This window comes from Crotalus tigris, unplaced genomic scaffold (assembly GCF_016545835.1).
Source record: "Crotalus tigris isolate CLP2741 ecotype Arizona unplaced genomic scaffold, ASM1654583v1 scf7180000020265.513298, whole genome shotgun sequence".
In the NCBI taxonomy this organism is placed as follows: Eukaryota; Metazoa; Chordata; class Lepidosauria; order Squamata; family Viperidae; genus Crotalus; species Crotalus tigris.
The window spans coordinates 363,573-378,955 of record NW_024097936.1 but is presented as its reverse complement, the minus strand read 5'-3'; the positions used below and the strand labels follow the sequence as shown (position 1 = coordinate 378,955).

General features: G+C 36.5%; 1 protein-coding gene across 13 annotated transcripts in view; it reads left to right on the top strand.

Moving 5' to 3' along the window:
- GHR (growth hormone receptor) overlaps positions 1-15,383 on the top strand; it is a 137,906-nt gene that overhangs the window by 88,680 nt on the left and 33,843 nt on the right. The window lies entirely within an intron of this gene.

Here is a 15,383-nt window from a genome sequence, read left to right as displayed (position 1 = left end):
TTAGAATATTGAAGACGGTTCTAAATACTTTCCACTTGTTTGAATTTTTACTGACCTGGCAGAAAGCTTTCATATTAGGCTGGTATTTTCTGAAGTTGTGTAAGACTTTCTTTTCCCTTTGCAATAACTCAGGAACAAGATGATAAAATTAGATTTCTTTTTTGCAAGAACACTTAATGTAGCGTTTTACTTTTCTTCTCTCCAAAGTTAATTTACAACATTTAAGAACTTTTAAGGCAGGGGTGTTAAACTGCTGGCCCGTGGGCCGGTTGTATTATGCAGAGGCCATGCCCACCCCAGCTCCAACAATGCAAAAAAAGTCACGATATGTCACGACACGTCATGTGATGGGATGAGTTTGACACCCATGTTTTAAGGAGTAAACACATTGCCCAAGGTCAACGATACGCACAGGTATCCTTTTTTTAACTAAAAGGATGCAGAAATGATGAAATGTGCATCATAATGGCATAGCAGAAAACTGCTCTCTGACACTTGCATTACAGTGTTGGGTGCAAACATGTAAAGGATGAAGTTTGCATTTTGATGTTGCAGTGCACTCACTGCCACAGACTGATGCAAGAAGTCCAAGTGATCTCAAAGCTCTGCCCTGTTTTTACATGACATCCCTACTTGTTCCTCACCCACAGACCCCTGTAGTGATTGCTTTTATAATTCCCTTGTTCAGAGGCAGACTTTGCAGCAAGCAAAGTAAAAACTTCACCAATTCTCTCCTGAGTAAGCCTTTATCAATTACACTTTTATTAGCTGGAAGCAAGACATTAGGAACTAAAAGCAAACAGGAGAAAGGACAAGCCATCTGGGGAAAAAATATTTTATAAATCGTATAGCATCTTGATTCCAAAATGTGTATCTATTACTTATGGCATTATATTATTCAGGAGTTTAATGCCTTTAAGAACTGCTTCTCAGTAGGAATTTTTAAAATCCTTTGGATCATCTCTGGAGCTATGTAGCTTCACTTTAAAAAAGAAGCAGTTTTCAGATATCCAATTCCATATATTTGTATTTAACATTAAAACAAAATCAGTATGCATTTACTATGAATTGGGCATTTTTTTTAAAAAAAAATGGCATTGAGGGAGTTAGTTATCTGTAGTCTGTTGCAGCAAAAACCCAGAACTGGGGTACTTTAACAATTTTAATTATTGTATAACATAACCTTTTCAGCAAATTTTTGTGAGATTGATGGATTTCCACACCAAAATGGCTAGGTCTGGCACCCCGTCCAGTTTCCAGAGGCACAGCTGTGTTAACTGATTACAGCAAAACTAATGAAGATCTTCTAGCATTTTAAAAACTAACCATTTTGGTACCACATCAAGTTTGTGCGGTGACTTGGAAACTGCGAGTGAGAAGTAGATGATTGTGAAAGTTGGTTTATTTAAGATTCCCAACTCTAATTGCCTTTTGCATGTCAGACTACCTGGAGATAGCTTACATGTTCGGGCATTAAAAGAAAGTGAAGGATTCTAAATAGTGATTAAAATCATTTGCCCCTGCTTGAGATTTAACTGGACTTTATGTATTATCCAGAAGAAGCCCTGTGAAGCACAGCTTATGATGAAGAATGGTTTTGTGGCACGGGTTCTTAACTCTGCTTCCAAATGATCTTTTGTCATTCAGACACTCTCTGTTACTCATAGCAGTTTGGATGTTATCTGATTTCATTTTTAAGCCTCCCAAGCCTTCTTCTTATTCCTTTGTTTTCCTACCTCCCCCATCTCCCCCTCCACCCCCAAAAATCCTATTAAGAAAAAATAATAATTCTACAACAAGCCAGTTGCTCAGTATTTGGAAGTTTACCACCTCTTGTTTCTCAACAGATGACTGAAATATAGTTTGAAGGGCACCAGGTTTCAAAACTCCAAATGCTGTTAGAAAAATAAAATGGAAAGGAGAAACATTTGGCATTCCTCACTTCCTTCCTTCTTTCTTTCTTTCTTTCTTTCTTTCTTTCTTTCTTTCTTTCTTTCTTTCTTTCTTTCTTTCTTTCTTCTCTCTTTCTTCTTTCTTTTCAAATCAGTGTTGAACCTTGGCAACTGCCTGGACTAGTCTCTGCAGTTTTCTTGATAAGATTTCAGAAGTGGTTTGCCATTAGCTCCTTCCTAGGGTTGAAAGAGAATGGGCCAAGGTTACCCAGTTAGAATTTGGCGTATGTCATTATTCCCTATTGTTCATAATGTTTCTTCTTGCTCATTAAATCATTGGTTAATTGGATGCTTTGATTAATCTGAACACTCCAAAATCATGAACTTTTTGTGAGTTTCAGCATATAGCAATCTTTGTATCACTCCCAACAGAGCTCCTTACTTAAGCTCATGCTGAGTTAATATACTGTATTCCAAATTACACTAAGCGGATTATTTCTTTTGAAAATTTGCCTGTCTGTGAAATATGTGGACAGCCTGTTTTCCTTTTGTAGAAACTATTATGTCCAACTTCAGCCACTGAGCTTTAAATGTTCTCACATCTCTTTCAAGGGGATAGAAAGTTTGACAACGTTGCAATTCCTTGCCATAGGAACTACTGGGATTAATTTTTTTTAAAAAAAATTGTCCATGCAGATAAATGAACATGCAATTCGAAATAATACACAAGTACTTAAGTATTTGTGCAAACACTTTATTTTACTTCCATTTTTCCTGGAGAGAGCCAGTTTGGTAAATGGACTGGCCTAGAAGCCAGGAGGCTATGAGTTCTAATCCTCCTTTAGGCATGAAAGTTGGCTGGGTGATTTCTCTTAGCCCAACCCATCTGGCAGGATTGTTGTCATGGGAAACAGGAGGCAGGTGTATTGCTTATGTTTGCTGCCTTGAAATATATATTAAAAGGGCAAGATAAAAATGTAATAATAATAGAGTGTGGATGATGGGATTTTGTTATTGTTTAGTTTACTTCTCACTTTTTCTCTATGAAGGTCATCTTTCATTTTTATCCTCACCAGCTTATCAGGTAGACTGCTAAAAGGTTTTGAGATATTGACTGTCTCAATCAACCAGTAAGCTCTGTGGCAAAAACCTGGGAAATTCCAATACCCCCCCCCCCTTTTTTTTTTACACCATTGTTAGTCTCCTTCACTTTTCCACAGATGGATTATTAAGCTAGGCATCTAAAATTATGCATTCTGATGGACTTTGATCCTGTGATTGTTATTGTGTGGTATTAGATTGTGGCCCTAATGAAGAAATAACTGAATATCACATTTTGGTTTGGCTATAGGCATCCATTCTTGACTTTGGCATTGTTATTTGAAAGCCCTATGACCTGAAATTGTTGGGCGTCCCTCTGATTGTTCAAATAAACAGGATCATAAAGTAAGAGGTCAACATGACTCAATTAATTGCATATGCGGAGGGTTTTTTAAGGGACTCTTATAGCGGATTTTAAGCTCACGTCTTCCTGCATTTAACAGTTATCTTTAATTGTCAGTCTTCCCTTTCACATAACCAGTCTGCCAGGGTCAAGGGAATTTATGCCAAAGTGCTTTGTTCTCTTAATGAATTGGGAACATCCTGAGAAGTTTAATTCGGAGAAATGTTGCGGTCAAGGTTTTAGGCGGGGAATCTTCCCATAATCTCCCCCAACCCCTGTCCCTGCTCTAGTTTATACACTAATGGCATGGGTCACAGGAAATGGTTCCTCAATTAATTAGGCCATTGATTCATTTTGCTATATTGCTTATTCCCAAATGCTGGATAAAGGCCTGCGGCATTACTGTTATTTGCAGTTCTTTTAATTGGAGGAGCTGGGAACTTCTACATAGAAAACCAGTTTTCCCATTAGGTTAAAGTTGGAGTCCTTCCACTGTTATACTCTCAACTTATTTCATTTTGGATTCAAAGGACTAATTTGTATTTTGGAAGCACTATAAGATCTCTATAATCAAAGGACTATATCTTCCTATATGTGAATCCTGATGTTATCAACAGTCTTTTCTCCAGCATTTCGCTCAGTCTGATTTGAGGAATTAACAAATGGGAAAGTTGCTTAGTGGTTTCACACTGTGATTTGCTGCCAAAAAATACAAATTGCTTTTTAAAAAAGGAATAAGTTCATAACACAGAACATGAGATACAAATCAGAATTTATTGTAAGTGTTTCTTAAGCTATAGTCCTAAAAGTATATATGGTGCCAATTGAAAGTTTTCTGGAGTTGATCCAAAACTGAATTAATCACTGAACTTAAAACCCTAATGTATTACATCTAATTCATCTAAACTTTTATCTTCCATGCTAGGATGGAAGATATTTAAGACTTTTTTTTCCATTTGTAACTGCTCATATTTTTTCTGCTGAATTTCTGTTTTGATCTCTCCAACTGCAGTATCCATTTCGTTTACAGTTTTCCATTGCTTGCTCTTCAGAATTCACCTCTCATTATCTCTTTGTATTTATTATTGCTTACTTGGTTTCTGCTTGCAGTTCATATTTCTAGATAATCATTATCAAAAAGTCAGTTGCATGAATAAACATTTGATTTAAATCAATGCTTTTTTTAGCCATACAGAAACAAGGGACAGAAGGCAGATCCTTTCATGGCAAAAATACTAGAAACAGTATAACCAAATAGTTAGTTGACAGGGATCATAAAAACTGATGTAATATAGTAGATGGCAGGGTTCAATGTATTTTGAATGTTCCTGTTAGAATTTTCTGGCTATAGAATTCTGGTTGTTTTTTTTAAAACTTAGGGTAGAAGAAAAGAAACTTTGTGCTAGAGATTTTGATATTGTGATGAATTCCACAAATCTATGCACTCTTACCAAAAGACAGGGTCAATATGTGTTATGACTTTTATTGCAGTGGTAGCATTTGATACTATTTAAGCAATGCTTATGGTGGTATTAGAAAAGGTTTTAAATGTTTTATATTGCTTACACGGATCTGTACCAAATAAAAATACTATGGGATGCTATGGAATGTTACATGGGCAAAGTCAGCAATGAGTCAAATGATTTAACCAATGAAAGGACTCATTCCAAACCCAATATGTTTGAACTATATATAAAGTGATTTTCTACCTTTCTAAGCTGCTCTTCTCCTCTCTTAGGTGAAATGCCTCTCCTTACTTGTGTACATAAGTAAAGAGATTTCTGGTTTGGCTTAGGTTTAGGCAAGGTACACCAAGCTAATGGATCTGCTGGTGTTTATAATTAATGCTGATATTTCAACAAGCATTCTATTAAAAACTGATTTTTTTAGAAAAACAATGCAGTTGTTATTTTTGAAGGAAGGTCTGGGACATTGTCCAAGGTGTGGGCCAGAATCTTCCAGTTTACCAGATAATTTAGGACCTGGCTGAATTCTCAGCCAGAAAACTCTTTGGTAATGGAAAACAAAGATAACCCAATAGCTTGAAGTTATCTTTTAACATGGCTTCAGTTTCTTCAAAGATAGGCCAATTGTTTGATAAATGTGTAGTATCTATATATAATAATAAGATTCTTTTTTGTCTCGTTTGATTTTTGATATTCTTATCCCACCTTTGGCAATTTCTACATATATTTAGTGTCAGTTAGTACTGGCACAGTATATGCATATTCTAGCGTTGTTAGCATGGTTATTTACCTTCTTTTCATCCGACATTATATCTTCCAACAAAGCTAGCTTAATTCTGTTTTGCTGGCTGAGTTCCATAGGTGAATTCATATAAAAATGCTTCATAGCACACATTTACTCATGGCAAACCATGGTCATGTAATCATGATTCATTTAGTCCAGTTTTGAGGTTATGTGCAACATAATCATACATTCATAATGTTATTCACTAGCCTAACATGTAGTTGGCTAGTTTATATGGTTAAGTATATTATCACTGTATGCTAATCCCAAAGAAGAGATTCATAGTAAATAGTAAAAAAAGAACCACATTCTTACCCAAACCTGAGTTCTCCATAAAAGTTGAGACTATAGAATTATGAATCAGCATTTTTAATATATAGTCAAGATTTTTTTTAAAAAAAAAAAGTTAAGATGCAGTGAAGAGACCTAATATTTATTCTTCTCTACCTAGCTATGATCCCAGTAAAAATCTTCCAACAAATTGTCTTGGTCTAGCAGCTGATGCCTTATGATTTATTGATTGATTTTTTAAAATGTTTGCATGTTGCTTTTAGACAACAACTCTCTCAAGATATACAACGTACAGTTTCATCAAACCTCATGTCTGCACACATAATGTAATTTCATGGATGTAAAAGGAATATAGTATTCTAGATTATATTTTAAAGTTGTAAGTAGTCAAAGAAGTTGACTTCTTTCCAAAATGTAACATTTTCAGGCATTTAATAAATCAATGCCCATAAAATTCTTACCCATGACCAATGCAGCCATCTGACTCCAAGGAAGGTTTTCCAACATTGTAATTGGAACTGTGTTGCTAAATATTAGGCATTACATGTATTTCGCCCAATGAATCATAACACAAGCCCTGTAATTCTCTCTCTTCAATGGGGAAAGACATCAGATAATAAGACAGAATCTTAATAGACAGCTTAACATCATTAGCATGCAGGACAGTTAATCTTTAGCCCCAAATCCTGGTCTGAGCCAAGCTGCTAATTCCAGGAAATGACTTGCAGCATGGCACAACTGCATACGTATCCATCCCTAAGGTAATTTAAGATTGAATAACTATTTTATTGTCCCATTTTGTCAGAGAAAATAAGTAGTATTAGCAGTAATATAGTAAGTTATAGTAGTATTAGCAGTAATATAGTAAGTTATTCTTCAAAAAGAATGATGAAAGATGTAATGAATATTTAACTAACAGTAGTTAGGACTGTTGTTGTGTCTCTTACTCTTCTGGGTTCACTCATTGATGTGATCTTTTCTCATTCTGTTTTTGGAGCCTAGGAGTATATATCGAAATAATAATAGTAATAATAATAGTAGTAGTAGTAGTAGTAGTAGTAGTAAAGTTGGAAGGGACCTTGGAGGTCATTGTCCAACCCCATGCTTAGGCAGGAAACCCTGTATCATTTCAGACAAATGGCTGTCCAGTCTCTTCTTGAAAACTTCCAGTGTTGGAGCATTCACTGCTTCTGGAGGCATGTTGTTCCACTGGTTAATTGTTCTTACTGTCAGAAAGTTTCTCCTAGGTTGCTTCTTTCCTTGCTTAGTTTCCACCCGTTGCTTCTTGTCCTGCCTTCAGGCACCTTGGAAAATAGCTTGACTCCCTCTTCTTTGTGGCAGCCCCTGAGATATTGGAACACTGCTATCATGTCCCCCCTCGTCCTTCTCTTCACTAAACTAGACATACCCAATTCCAGCAGCCGTTCCTTATATGCTTTAGCCTCCAGTCCCCTAATCATCTTTGTTGCTCTTCTCTGTACTCTTTCTAGAGTCTCAGCATCTTTTTTTGCATCACAGTGACCAAATCTGGATGCAGTATTTCAAGTGTGGCCTTACCAAGGCATTGTAAAGTGGTATTAACACTTCACGTGATCTTGATTCTATTCCTCTTGTTTATATGAATCATCCATATTTATGGACAATTTATACTTCTAATAGAATTCATTGCTGCACTCCCTTTAATCCCTTTGATGAAAGGGTGAAAGGTAAAAACTAGTTGTAAAACCTCCACCTGATATTTTTGAGGTTCTGGTCCCTTTTCATAGAATCTAGATTCATGTTTCCTGGTAGAATTGATTCAAACTTAAAGTGACATAGAAAGGAAGCATGTGAATCTTTCTATGAATCCACCATCTGGTAATGGACAGTCATGAGCTGTTTGATTATGGAAGGTCATCTTGTAGCAGAATGGGACAACTCGCTGCAGCCAACTCACCACTGTCAACTCGCAGTGGGACAACTTGCCACAGCCAACTTGCCATGGGACAACTCGCTGAGAGACAATTTAACAATTCAATTTAATTATTTAAACTAAATAAAACATTATTTTAATTTTTGTCATTCACATTTCATTCTGTCCCTCCTTTTGCATCCTTTCTTTAATGATTCTGTTCCACCATTTCTTTGATATTAATGTAACTCTTGTCCCACAGCAAGTTGTCCTGCTGCAAGTTGGCTGTGGCGAGTTGGTCGTGGTGAATTGTCATATAGACCCATAGCCTACAAGACTATTTTATTCTAGGTCACTCAGTGAATCCACTACTAGTGTACTGAGGCATCATCATTTAATTCCCCCAGCAGTATATTTATTTACTACCTTTCTCTTTCAGAGCAAACTAAGAAAGGAAAATAAAATATAATGCAGAATAAAGGAAGGTGCTACTTATCCTTAAATATCAATGCAGGTTTAATTTTTCTTTCTTCCAACTACTGTCTATTAAAGGTTTTGTTTGCAATTTCTGGATGTATTTAAGCTACAGTTCCCATAATCTCCAGGCCAAATATCTACTAAACTGTAGTTATGGAAGGCAGTACAATTATTTATAACCTGTTGGGGGGTGTGTGTGTACCTATGTAGACACCATGCTAAAATCAATGATGAAAGTAAGTTGATTGTCCCTTTTTCATATCTATATTGTATTTGTGTAGTGCCACCTCCTGGTTGTAGCATATCTACAGCTGACACTATAACGTAAATTGTCCTTGGCACCAAGATGCCAAATATTGCCACATGTTTCCATCTGCACTTTCTTTCCTATTTGTCACCAGCTTTCTCTATGAGATCTGTTGCTCTCACTGTTTAAAAAGTAGCTCAGACAGAAACATGTGGTAAGCAGGTTAGCTACCATTTGCTATTGACTCTAAAGCAATGCAGTTGTTTTCATATCAGGTTACTAATGAAATACACTTAAGCCAGACAGATAAAACATCTCATTTTAATATCTATCTCATTTTAATCTCATTTTAAGCTATCTCATTTTAATATTAATCACATCATTTTCTACTGATGTGGGATGTAACGAACAAGTACTGTTATAAATAAATATGTTAGTAATTAATATACATTACAGTGATTAAAATCAACATTAAAAACTAATATAAAAAAGAAGAGCTCCATACAGTAACAATTTATATCAATAATAATTTTATTCAACCTTACAGTTATCATTAAATCTACCATATTTTCCGGCATATAAGACGACTTTCTAAAGCATGCAAATCATTTCCGAAGTTGGGGGGTCATCTTATACGCCAAGTCATCTTATACGGCGGAAAATACGGTAGTTTCCGGTGTATAAGATGACTTTCTAACCATGCAAATCGTCTCCGAAGTTGGGGGTCGTCTTATACGCCGAGTCGTCTTATACGGCGGAAAATACGGTAAATCATATAGAAATACATTGCTCTAACTCATTTTTGGAATTTAATTTAAAAAATAGATAATCTGATAAAGATAAATTATCATCAGGAAGATAAGCTTCCTTCCATTTATGCAAACTCAAAAAAGCCAAAGTTGTCACAAAATGACAAAATAGCATTATTCAGTTTGTAGATGTGGATGAATTTTGATCTGGGATGTTTGTAGTTTGCTAACGTATCGTTGATCCAAGAAAGTGTTCTAGGTTAAGACTGTAAGAGAGTGGGAAAGAACATTGTTCCAGTAAGACTATTTTTATTTCTTACAAGATGTATTTTTTTCATTGGATGATAATGTTACATTCATATAACTAATTGGTCTGCAAAATCTGACCTGTCAAAAAATTTGGGAAAATCATTGACAAACTAATACATTTTGTCATGAAGGGTATGTTTAAATATTCTCAAAATTCTTGACCTTCAACATGACTTACTACTTACTGCATTTTCGGGTTTTCTTTTCAACCAGCACATTTGTAAAGGGAGACTTTATGTTGCTTATTGCTCTCCTTCAGAAATTTTATTTTATTTTTATTTATTTATTTTTTATTTCATGTTTTTAAACCATTCATCTCCCTCAAAGAGGAATTTAAAATTCCATTTGTAGTACATGGAATCTGAGATCTTCTTTAACCAACACTTGCTAGCTATATCATCAGGTATTGTAGTCTGTAAGTCCTAAACTACATAAAAGCTGGGTGAGTTGTGTTTCTTGCGAAGGCTTGGCTTATAAATTGTTTTCTGTGTCATGATTTTATATGATTAGTCTGTTGGGCCCTAACTGTAAGAGAGTGGGAAAGAACATTGTGATGATCCTAAGATAACCTCATGGGGGAAATGGAATGTTTGCTTTCTAAATTATGCCTGCTAATTGTGCAGTGTTTCAGTGCTACTGACTTGGCTACTTGTCCAGATTTCAGACTGTAGCAAAAATCCGTGGTCAAAATAAATTAAAAGCTTTGTTTCTGTCCTTGGAATTGTAAGGGAGTGTAAGCTGCCAATTTCTGAGGATATTTTCTGTTGCCTTAATTTTGAAGAGCAGCATATCAGTCTGGTCTTAACAAGGCTTATGCTTATTTTGAACATGTATTTGGAAATGTATTTTTAATCATTTTTTCATCCCTCTCACCTGTAGGGGTGCAACAATTCATTAAACCCGAAAATGTATAGATTATGATACCAATCAATGCAATAGCCATTACATGATAATTAATGGATAGAATCACTTTTCCATATGGAAACATATAACGGAGACCCATTGCTTCTATGCTTGAGCATAGTCTAAGGAACTCATCTTGTAAATCACCACTGATTTCTCTGATCATTATTGCTAGAGTACAAAAGTAATCCAGATAAGCGTAACTTCTATGTTTCTAACTCAGTCAAAGTAGAGTATCTAAATTTCCAGCTAAACAGTGGGGACAGTGAGTTAATTGATACAGAACATCCCTGTCCCCGGCAATCTAAAAATTATAGGACTATCAGTGCATGTAACACAGATGTGTGTGTGGACAAGAATATCAACCTTGCTGTCAAGCAAATCAAGCTTCTAATAGTGAGTGCCACACAAAGTGCACTAACCAAATAGGTGGTAAAACAATAGGGGAACTCAGGCAGCACACAGGTTACATAGAAAATAAACACAGGGTCAGTCATAAAGGACTCAAATGTCTATACACCAATGCACAGAGTATGAACAGCAAACAGGGTGAACTAGAAATTCAGATTATTGGGGCCAGATATGATATTGTTGCCATTACGGAAACATGGTGGAATGAAACCCACAAATGGAACACACAGCTAGAGGGATTTAAATTATTTAAAAGAAACAGACCAAATAAAAGAGGAGGCGGAGTTGCTCTCTATATAAGAAACAATTACATCTCTACAGAAATAGAGCACAACAATCATGAAACCTGTCTTGAATGCATTTGGGTCAATATAAAAGGGGGGGAAATGACATTACCATAGATGTATACTACAGGCCACCCAACCAAACAGAGGAAATAGATGAACTTTTTACTAGTCAGCTGACTAAGGTATGTAGGAAACACATCACAATAGTAATGGGGGATTTTAACTACCCTGACATCAACTGGGAGACAAGCTCTACACCAAGTGGAAGATCAAACAGATTCCTTGCAAACCTAGCAGACAACTTTGTCTCCCAAAAAAGTAGAGAAGGGAACTAGGGGATTAGCCATTTTGGATTTAATTCTCACTAACAGAGATGAAATGATAGAAGGTGTTGAAGCCACAGGTACCTTGGGAGGAAGTGATCATGCAATATTGGAATTCAACATTAGGAAGCACAAGCAATAGAACACAGTCAAATTCGAGTCTTGGACTTTAAGAGAGCTAATTTCAATAAACTTAGAGAGGGCTTGGGAAGGATTTCATGGATGAGAATCCTCAAGGGTAAAACAACTCAAGCAGCTTGGGAAATTTTGAAAAATGAGATAATAAAAGCCTAGTCTAGCACAATACCAACAAAGAGGAAAAATAACAGCTCTCAAAAGAAACCAGCATGGCTGCATAAAGAACTCTCTGACAAATTGAAAGATAAAAAGGACAAGTATAGAAAGTGGAAAGAGGGGCACATAACTAAGTCAGAATTTCAGCAAATAGCCCGCGCCTGCAAAGGTGAAGTGAGGAAAACTAAGGCTCAAAATGAACTAAGGCTTGCAACCAAAGTCAAAAATAACAAAAAAAGCTTCTTTCAACATGTAAAAAAACAAGAAAAAGGTGAAGGAAATGATTGGTCCACTAGTGGGTGAAAGTGGCAAGAAGGTGATAAGCAACAGGGAGAAAGCAGAACTATTTAACTCATTTTTTGCATCTGTCTTTACACAAAGGGAAAAAACAGACCAACCTACCAAAAACAGTGCCACAAAAAACAGAATAGAAACACAAGTTAAGATAGACAAGAAAACGGTAAGTGAGCACCTGTCCAGGCTAGACAAGTTCAAATCACCAGGTTCAGATGGATTACACCCCAAGGTTCTCAAGGAACTTGCAGATGTCATCTCAGAACCACTGAACTATATTTTTCAAAGATCCTGGAGCACTGGGGAACTACTGGAAGACTGGAAAAGAACTGATGTAGTTCCCATCTTCAAAAAAGGAAAAAAAATGGACCCAGGAAATTACAGACCTATCAGCCTGACCTCAATACCTGGGAAGATTCTGGAAAAGATAAACAACGAATCAGTGAACACCTAGAGGCAAACAAAGTCATTACTAACAGCCAACATGAGTTTCTCAAAAACAGATCATGCCAGACAAATCTTATTGCATTCTTTGACCAAGTGACAAAATTAGTGGATCAGAGGAATGCCATGCATATAAATTACTTGGACTTCAGTAAGGCATTTGATAAAGTAGATCACAACCTATTACTTGATAAGATAAAAAAATGTGGGTTAGACAGCATCATCACCAGATAGATCCATAGCTGGCTGACCCGCCGTACTCAGCGTGTGGTCCTCAATTCAACCGCATCTACATGGAGGGAAGTATGTAGTGGGGTGCCCCAGGGCTCTGTTCTGGGCCCAGTGCTCTTCAATATCTTCATCAACGATTTGGACAAGGGAATAGATGGGAACTCATCAAATTTGCAGATGACACTAAACTGGCAGGAATAGCCAACACTCCAGAAGACAGGCTTAAGATACAGGAGGATTTCGACAGACTTGAACACTGGGCACTATCCAAAATGAAAATTCACCACTGAATTTCAAAAAATGAAATTCAGTGGTGAAAAAAGTAAGGTTCTACATTTAGGCAAGAAAAACCAAATGCACGGGTATAGTATAGCAGGTACCTTGCTCAATAGTAGTAACTGAGAGGGACCTCGGAGTCTTAGTGGACAATCACTTAAATATGAGCCAGCAGTGTGCTGCAGCTGCCAAAAAGGCCAACACAGTGCATTAACAGAGGGATAGAATCAAGATCACGTGAAGTATTAATACCACTTTACAATGCCTTGGTAAGGCCACACTTGGAATACTGCATCCAGTTTTGGTCACCGCGATATAAAAAAGATGTTGAGACTCTAGAAAGAGTACAGAGAAGAGCAACAAAGATGATTAGGGGAGTCGAGGCTAAAACATATAAGGAACGGTTGCTGGAATTGGGAGTGTTCCAATATCTCAGGGGCTGCCACAAAGAAGAGGGAGTCAAGCTATTTTCCAAAGTGCCTGAAGGCAGGACAAGAAGCAATGGATGGAAACTGATCAAGGAATGAAGCAACCTAGAACTAAGGAGAAACTTCCTGACAGTTAGAACAATTAACCAGTGCAACAACCTGCCCCCAGAAGGGATGAATGCTCCAACACTGGAAGTTTTTAAGAAGAGACTGGACAGCCATTTGTCTGAAATGGTATAGGGTTTCCTGCCTGAGCAGGGGGTTGGACTAGATGACCTCCAAGGTCATGAGATCTTTTACCTGCTTTGGCTGGCTGCCAGTTATCTTTCCTAGCATCTTCTTCATGACCTAGTTACCTCCAAATTACACTCTAGGAATGCATTCCCCATAGAAAAATGTCCAGAAGTTGCAAATGATACAAAATGTGGTAGCTTCGTCACTTGTCAGTGCTAAGCATTTTAACCATATTGTCCTATTTTAAGCTGCTGGTGCTTACTTTTAATGGTTGGAGAAAAGGTTATGTTAGTGACCTTTCCCTAATCTATTTTCTGCATGCTGTATTCATCTCTTGAGGTCCATCCTCATAGATATGTAACCACCAAGATTCATGTAGTGGTTGTCAATTTTAAACTCCCAGGTGTTGTTGGATTATAATTTTTCTACCAACAGTGCCAATAGCATTGGAACTTAGTGTGAATTACTTTCTACTGACTACTGGTCTAAATATTTCCTAAATGTTTTAAAAATGTCAAAACCTTTTACTGTAAAGAATTTTTAAAAGTTTTTTTTATTATACAAGTTTAGCTTTATTTTGCTTACATCATGAAATATACTTTTCTTGATGTTTAAGCTGGGATTTTAAGATCAATAATATGAATGGCTGACTTCCATTCATAATATAAAATCAATGATGGTATCTGGGTGCTGGTTTCTCTCTTTTTTCCAGGTGTGAATAATAGCTGTTCAAGCCATTTTAAGCTTTTATTGCATTTCTCATTATCTAAAGTTATTTCTTAAAAGAGAAGCAGGTATCATATATTTCAGTTTTACGTAATATAGCAAGCATATATGGATTGTGGGGATGAAGAATAAAAATAGATGTCCTATTGTTACCTTCCAGATGGAGATTATAATGAAAGTATTGATTTTGTTGCCTCCTGGGATTAATAGCAGCATTCAAAATGTGATAATAGTAGTAGTATATTACATGTACAATGGGTTCCGTATCAGTATTCTAATCTATTTTATACAATATTCTGCTTTTCTGTTTTCATTTCTTTGACAAACTGTAGTAGAATTCATCTTATTTTGCACCATTTCTTTTCACACTACTGTAGTTTTCTCTAGGCAACTTGCTGTATAATGGTACTGAATCAACGGAGAAGATATTAGGATGGAGCAAAATAAGTTCTGAGGCAAAGAGGAATTCAGAAAATATGGGCACATTTTACAGTCATGAATTATGATATACAGAGACACAAAGTTTTCAGACTCAGGGCTCCAAAGTTATCCTCCATTTGTTCTATCCTTCCTTCCTTTAATAGATTTATTTTCTAATACAAACTGATGGAAAAGCAGTGAGAAACCACAGTTTTCCAACAGGAAGACAACAATAGCCTGGGAGAGGGTTGCCCAAAATGTATTGACACTAGACCGTTTTTAGGTATGGTTGTGATTTTGGTTGGGGGTGGATTAGAATAAGTGCAGCTTTCAGAGAAGGTTTCTTGAGTGTTGGATGTCACAAAGATATTTCAATTAAAGAGTCTTTCTCTAAAACATAACCATGATACAGACATGCCCCAACAGCCTCTTTTTTCTACAATGTCCCCATGATGTCACCTTCATCTTGTCCCCAACTCATATCTGAAATAACTCAAAGTCATCCTTAGTTGTTCCAGTTTGATGTAGGGTTTTTCCTCTTAGCCAAGAGGCTATAATGGTA